The sequence below is a fragment of the Mus pahari genome, chromosome 17 (assembly GCF_900095145.1).
Source record: "Mus pahari chromosome 17, PAHARI_EIJ_v1.1, whole genome shotgun sequence".
Classification (NCBI taxonomy): domain Eukaryota; kingdom Metazoa; phylum Chordata; class Mammalia; order Rodentia; family Muridae; genus Mus; species Mus pahari.
In genome coordinates this window covers 53740432-53747271 of record NC_034606.1, presented here as the reverse complement: position 1 = coordinate 53747271, position 6840 = coordinate 53740432, and the positions used below count along the sequence as shown (strand labels likewise).

General features: G+C 43.5%; 1 protein-coding gene across 1 annotated transcript in view; it reads right to left on the bottom strand.

Moving 5' to 3' along the window:
• Window positions 1-6840, bottom strand: part of Zbed4 (zinc finger BED-type containing 4) — a 35036-nt gene that overhangs the window by 26772 nt on the left and 1424 nt on the right. Inside the window, exon 2 of the mRNA XM_021216271.2 lies at window positions 4858-5031. The gene's annotated coding sequence lies outside the window, so the exon portion shown is untranslated. The remainder of the gene's footprint in view (window positions 1-4857; window positions 5032-6840) is intronic.

Genomic DNA, 6840 nt, shown 5'->3' with positions numbered 1-6840 from the left:
GCTTTCTGACCTGCTTGAGTTCCGGTCCTGCATCCTTTGGTGATCAGCAGTATGGAAATGTAAGCCGAATAAACCCTTTCCTCCCCAACTTGCTTCTTAGTCATGATATTGTGCAGGAATAGAAACCCTGACTAAGACAAAGTTATTAGTCCATTAGATCTTCCTGGAAACTATGACCCTTTATCCTATGGCTCATACCACTCTAGAACTTAAGTCCACGTGAGCAGTAGAGGCAAAAACAAGACAGTAAAGGATGTAGTATAGGAAATGTCCTTATGGACTTAAGTTAGAGCAAGACAGAAAATATCTATTGTAAAACTGGCCACATTACAATTAAGGAAAACAAAATCAAAACCTCTGAAGCTGGGCGGCAGTGGCTCACAGCTTTAATGCCAGTGCTTGGGAGGCAGAGGTAGGCAGATTTCTTGTAAGTTCAAGACCAGCTGATCTACAAAGAAAGTTCCAGGACAGTCAAGGATACACAGAGAAACCCTATCTCACCCCCCTGCCCCAAGAAACACCACCAACACCAAAATTTAAAAAGGTCATCTTTTCCATAATTTAGACAGCATGGTATGGAACTGTCTAAATTTAAGATACATGTTCTGATTTGGGAGAAAAATGTTTCTTTCCATTTAAAGCTTTGCTATTCACAAATACCCAGTGAGGATGATACTCTCTCTTACAGTGGGGATCACCCAGAGATTTCCCATCCCAACCACCCACTGTCAATTCAAATGCTTTGACTACCTGACATACATCCAACATGGGGAATTGAAAGCATTAACTTTTCCTTTTTCACATTCAATGTTAACACATTAAATGAAGTCCATTTTAAAATACCACTTCTCAACAGTAGCAACCGGAGTGCCCTTTATGGGTAAGGCTCTTCTATAGATCAAACAAGCCTACAGGAGGGAACACAGATGCTCTTACAGAATGACATTTGCCTTTCCATTTAGTCACCCCATACTAGGATTAATTAGACTATGTTCCTCAAATAAAGAGCACATAGGGGGGGAGGGGTATGGGAATCTTTCGGGATAGCATTTGAAATGTAAATAAAGAAAATAATAATAATAAAAAAAAAAAAAAAAAAAAAAAAAAAAAAAAAAAAAAAAAAAAAAAAAGAGCACATAGAAAATCTTCAGCCACAAGAACTTCCCCACAAGGAAGGCCTGCTACCCTCAAGGATGTGTTGATAAACTACACACAGACTATATGATGCACTGACTAGGAGTTGTGAGGGGCAGGCTGTGATCAAGGTTGGAGACTCTCCTGTGGGCTGGCTACCAAAGTATATCCCATCACCCATGCAACTGTGTCCTACATGTGCTACCTACAGTGACTCAAGTCTCCAAATGCTAGGTCACAAGGTCTATACAGAGGCAGAAATCAGGACACAATACTAACCATGAGGAAAGATTCTGGTTTGGAAGAAATAGCTACTAGAGACAAATGAGAAATGTATAGACTATTCACTGGGTGATGCCAGGGATTTTTATTTCATTTCTTAGATAATCAGTGCTGGAAATGGAGAGAGAAAAGTAATCTTTGAGGTGAAGAGTTCTAACACTCACAATTTCCTCCAAAAAGTTTGTAAGTCCACCAAGAGACAGCTGCAACCTTAATGGTCCCATCTAGGAACATCAAGAAACATCAACTCTGTAGTTCAGAAACTTCACAGCATGGAAAAAACAAAGACCCAACCTCTGTCTTCAACAGGGACAAGCCCTCACAGAGCTATCGGGGACACCTTGGGGGATGGGTCTTTGTTCCAAAGACCTTAATTTAGACCTGGCCTACACCTGAGGGCAACTTTAACCTACTGGGTATACTGTATAACTAACATTCTAAGGGAAGCAACGCCATCAAGAGCCTTAATGCTATAAATGCCACAGAGTCACTGAGCCTATAGAGCTGACAACTATAACCACCAAGGCTGCCTGTCCCGAGATGGAAAGTCCAAAACTGAACACTAAAGATTAAAGTGCAGGGGCGGGAGGGGAAAAAAAAAGATTAAAGTGCAAAGAATTAAACCTCAGAAATCTGGAACCAGAGTTATTTCCACCATGGTCAGAAACCCTGATAAGGCTACCTTGGAAACAAAGCACATTCCACAGTAAGCAAACAGCCCACACTAAGGTCACTTGGTCCCTGTTCAGTCCCTGTAATGTTCTGGGTCACATACCACAAGCCTGGATTTTTCTGGTTGCTCTTTCTGTGTTTCCCCTGAAATTAACACTAGCATCGTAACCAACTACCCTTTCCTCTGTGGTATAAGGAGTCACCACTGACAGGCCTAAGCCACAGTTTCGGCTGAAAGTTGCTGGAAGTCTTTAAATGTCCTTCACAGGATGTGAGACGTGGCTTTCATGATACAGTGGCCAAACAGAGCTATATCCCTGTAGCTGGCAAGTAAACCAAAACAAGGTGAGCTTCAGTAAGCAGCCATGATGACTGCTTTAGATGAAATTCAGCTGCTCACAGTATCTGTCTGCAGAGGTAAGGCAGTTAGTTGAACAAGGCAAATCTGGGTTTGCTGGTTCACCAGGCCAAGGATTCCAGATCAAGGAATAGGTGGCTACATCAGTCACATGACAGCACCCCTGTAGGGCAGCAGAGCAGGATAGCCCTACCATAGTCTTACTAATGCTGGTAGTGTGACTTTATACAAAAGAGAAAGAGAAACTTGGGCCACAGCTGCTGGGAGGCCCTCACATGGAGGCGCCTGGAAGCAGAACTCACTCACACCTTGCAGGACACATACTGTCCCAGCATATTCATTCACACCAAGGCATTTAAACTGTGTAGCCACTGACTTCCCCAAACACAACTCTGGAGAGCTGACAGGGAAGCTGCAGCAGACCGGCTCCAGACCCTATGTGCATCACGTACACTCTGTGGCGCCAGGCCCCTCAGAGAAACCTTTAACTGTGCCAGAGGCATTTCAGAGCACACACTGAGACAGAACACAAAGCAACAAGTCTGCCTTTAGCTGTCTATAATTTCCCTCAGAATACTACTTGGGAATTGGATCTCTTTAAGTGGAACTTGTGTGTTCAAATAATCCTCTTGCTTTAGCCTTCTCTGTCTATAGATGGGAACAAAAGATGTACACAGGTACAGGAAGGGCCCTGTTCTCTAGTTATTTAGGTCCCTACCATCATTATAAAATTCTCTGAGGACAGGAAATTATGAAGACACCACTATGAGAGCAGTTAGTGCAGTTCCAAGTGCAGGGTAGAGGCAAGAATGGCCCGCCAGGCAGCGGAGTTCTTCTGCTAGTCCAGGAGTCCTCTTCCTTAGAAATAGGAAAGGTTTCACTGTTCTTAACAATATCTTTCAAAATCTGAACTACTTGAAAGCACATATCAAATAATTAGTAAGAAGGCTGTGAGTTATGTGTGTAGCTTAGTGTTAGAGCATTTACCTAGCATGTCGAAGGCCCAGAGGTCAAGTCCCAGCACTGCAAGATAATATATAAAATTAAAAAAAAAATTAGAAATAACTAGCAAGATAGAATGTTAGCAGGTAAAGGTACTTGCCACAGAAACCTAACAACAAAGTTTGATCCCTGGAATGAATATAAAAGTAGAAGAAAACTGATTCTACAGAGAACTATCTTTGGATAAGTGTGGCATACACAGTAATAAATAAAATTTAAAATATGATTAGAAAAAAAAAAAAGTCCTTGCTATTAACAGGTACTTTAGAACCACTTTCACTAAAAAGCACCAATTTCTCACCAGAGACCACACAGTAACTAGAAGCAGACAAAAGCCTGGAATTCCTTGCTCTCTCTGCATGGCTCCTTTGTCTTAGGTTCTGGGTCCCTCACCTGGTTAATTCTGAGTGTAGACATGTCTGGTCCTCAAGGAGTCAGTCTACAAGCTGATAGTGGCTAATCCACTTCATGTTCCTTCAAAGCTGAAGGCAGAGAGTAACTGAGCTTTCTTACTGTCAGCTTCGACAATGTGCTGCTCCAAACCCAAAGAAGCATCCCGAGTCTGCAGTTCTCCTAAACCCAGACAGATCACACACACACACCCCAGCAGGAATACTCATCTCAGGATAACTGAGACTATCTTCAACACCGCCTTGCAGAACCAGAACTAAGATAATGATAGGCCAGACCACAGGGGACCAAGACTACTTAACTCTGCATATCTCTTGCCCCTACCTAACTTGGTTTACACGTAAGGCTCATGTCAGTGCTCCTGGGCTTAAATGCCTCCATTCATCTCCCTCTCTTACGTCTGTCTAAACCCCGACCAGGCCAGGCAGGGTTGCTTTGTATAGCCCTGGATGTCCTCAACTAGCTCTGTAGACCAAGCTGGCCTCAAACTAGACATCTGCTTGTCTCTGCCTCCTGAGCGCTGGGATTAAAGGATCAAAGGCATATGCTACCATGCCTGGCTTGTTTGCTTTCTTATGGGCTAAGTGGCTGGAAACCTAGAGTTGAGCCTCTGGGCGAGGGCTCTGCTTACAATCATATCTAGGATAAAGAAAAGCCTAGACATTAAAGAGTGGGGCTAGGAGTATCTGAAAAAAAAAAAGAAAATGGGGTTCAACAGCTGACAAGCTGCTACCCTTCCCAGATGTAAGTGAAGACCAGAACTGAGAGACTTGCAGCTAGACTCGCAGTGACATACAAAACACCTGCAGGAACGACAAACACCTGCAACGGTATCTTCAAAGAGTACTGAGAAGAATGACAGAGCTGATTCTGAACTGGTCTGTTCAGAAGGAAACGATGCTGGTTGGAGGAGGCTCTGGTTAGTGACTGTGCCTCTCGCCCCAGATGGCTCTACCACAGGGCTAACCAAGTCTGTGGCTAAGGAAAGAGTCACTTACCTATGCCCTCCTCTCAGCAGGTCAACCAGAAGTAGAAACTAAAGTATTTGAAGCCAGGTACATAAAAAGCGCAGACATGGGGTGAAGAGACAATGACCATGGCCACTTATCGTCTCCATGCTTCTAGAGCTCTGCTTCCCAGTTCTCGCTCCAAACTCTAGGCCCATCAGAGACCTGGAACACACATATGCACTTCTTTCACTGAACAAATACTACACATCAGCTCATGTACACGTACGTAAAATTCAACCAAGTCCCCTAATTCCCTAAACACCTTTTCAAAAGTGTTTGGGGCTTTCTGTGTATGTGTTGTATCAACGTCAAAGAGTTTTCACTTATAAAAAACAGCAATTACGCAAATAAGGAATTAACTGGTTGGGGACACACTCAAGTAATCGCTGTCAAATGAACTAAGCGCTTTTTCAACTTATTTTTACTTATGTTTATTGGTATTTGGCTTGCCCGTGTGCCTGTGTAAAGATGTCAGGAGCCCTGGAACTGGAGTTACAAACATGTGTGATTTGCCCTGTGATTGCTGGGAATTAAAGCCAGGTCCTCTGGAAGAACGGCCCTGCTGTCCAATAAGCCATCTCTCTAGCACTGTGCTTTCTTTCAACATAAGAGTCTGCATACCTGCCTAAAAGACATGAGGTTTTCTGTTTCTATGACAAACACCATGACCAAAAGTAACTTAGGGAAGAAAGGGTTTATTTCATCTTAACACTTCCAGGTAAGAGTCTGCCACGGAGAGAGGGCAGGGCAGGGACTCAGAGGCAGGAACTGAAGCAGGAGTCATGGAGGAACCCTGCTTACTGGCTTGCTTTTTCATACCATTAAGGACCACCTGCCTAGGGGTGGCGTAACAACCCCCTGGCTGGACTTGCCTATATTGATCATTAATAAAAAATAAATAAGGGCTGGCAAGATGGTTCAGCGGTTAAGAGCACTGACTGTTCTTCCAGAGGTCCTGAGTTCAAATCCTAGCAACCACATGGTGGCTCACAACCATCTGTAATAAGATCTGACGCCCTCTTCTGGTGTGTCTGAAGACAGCTACAGTGTACTTAGATATAATAATAATAAATAAATAAATAAAAAATAAAAAGGCCTAAGAAGCCAATTTTATGGAGACATTTTTCTCAATTAAGAATCCCTTGCCAGGCGCACACCTATAATCCCAGCACTTGGGAGGCAGAGGCAGGCGGACTTCTGAGTTCAAGGCTAGCCTGGTCTACAGAGTGAGTTCCAGGACAGACAGGACTTCACACAGAGAAACCCTGTCTCGGAAAAAAAAAAAAAAAAATTCCTCTTCACAGGAGCTAGAGATGGTTCGGAGGTTCAGAGCACTGACTGCTTTTACAGAAGACCAGGGTTCAATCCCAGCACCCACATGAGAGCTTACGATTGTCTGTAACTCCAATCTCTGACATCCTCACACAGACACACATGCTGGCAAAATACCAACACACACAAAATAAATACATTATTTAGAAAAAAAAAAAATCCCTCTTCTGGGGGCTGGAGAGATGGTCCCCCAGTTAAGAGCACTGGTGCTCTTTCAAAGTACCTGGGTTCAACTCCCAGCACCTACATAGCAGGTCACAGCTGTCTATAATTCCAGTTCCAGGAGGATCGGACATCCTCACACAGACATGCAAGCAGAACACCAATGCGTATCCAATTAGTAAATAATTTTTTTAAAATTATTTTGAAGAAGAAAAATGGAGTCCCTATTCTGGGGCTAGAGAGATGGTTCAGTGATCAAGAACACTTCCAGAGGACCTGGGTTCAATTCCATTCAGTCACAGGCAGCTTACAACCCAAACTGTAACTCCAGTTATAGGGGATTCAACATTCCCTCAGAGACATACTTGTAGGCAAAACACCAATGAACATTAAAAATAAATAAAACATTAAAAAAATTCCCAGCCGGGCGTGTTGGAGCACGCCTTTAATCCCAGCACTTGGGAGGCAGAGGCAGGC